The sequence below is a fragment of the Penaeus monodon genome, chromosome 15, assembly GCF_015228065.2.
Source record: "Penaeus monodon isolate SGIC_2016 chromosome 15, NSTDA_Pmon_1, whole genome shotgun sequence".
In the NCBI taxonomy this organism is placed as follows: domain Eukaryota; kingdom Metazoa; phylum Arthropoda; class Malacostraca; order Decapoda; family Penaeidae; genus Penaeus; species Penaeus monodon.
The window spans coordinates 36,142,418-36,142,771 of record NC_051400.1 but is presented as its reverse complement, the minus strand read 5'-3'; the positions used below and the strand labels follow the sequence as shown (position 1 = coordinate 36,142,771).

Here is a 354-nt window from a genome sequence, read left to right as displayed (position 1 = left end):
ATACTTTAAGACTGATTCATTATGAGTGCATGAACAGCAACTATTACATGTTTTTTGTTTTTTCATTTCTTTACACTATGATGCTTTATATACTTACCATTGGATAGGTGTCCTACACAGAGGTTACCTATTTCCCATTTTTATTTTCTTCTTCTTTCTTTTCATACTAATAATTAACCACTGGATCAGGTTCCTTGCAGTGCTGCAGAGCGAATAAGACATTTTCATAATCTCCAATGAGACGGTAATACTTGATGTTCAGAATAGATATATCATAGGATTTTCTGTTCAGTGAAAATAATCTATCATCATCCTGATACAGCATAATAAATGATATGAAAGTATGCACATACA

At 31.6% G+C, this 354-nt stretch overlaps 1 protein-coding gene across 1 annotated transcript in view; it reads right to left on the bottom strand.

The window, feature by feature from the left end:
- The window catches only part of LOC119581998 (dyslexia-associated protein KIAA0319-like protein), a gene marked incomplete at its 3' end in the record, with an annotated part of 29,808 nt that overhangs the window by 3,649 nt on the left and 25,805 nt on the right, over positions 1–354 (bottom strand).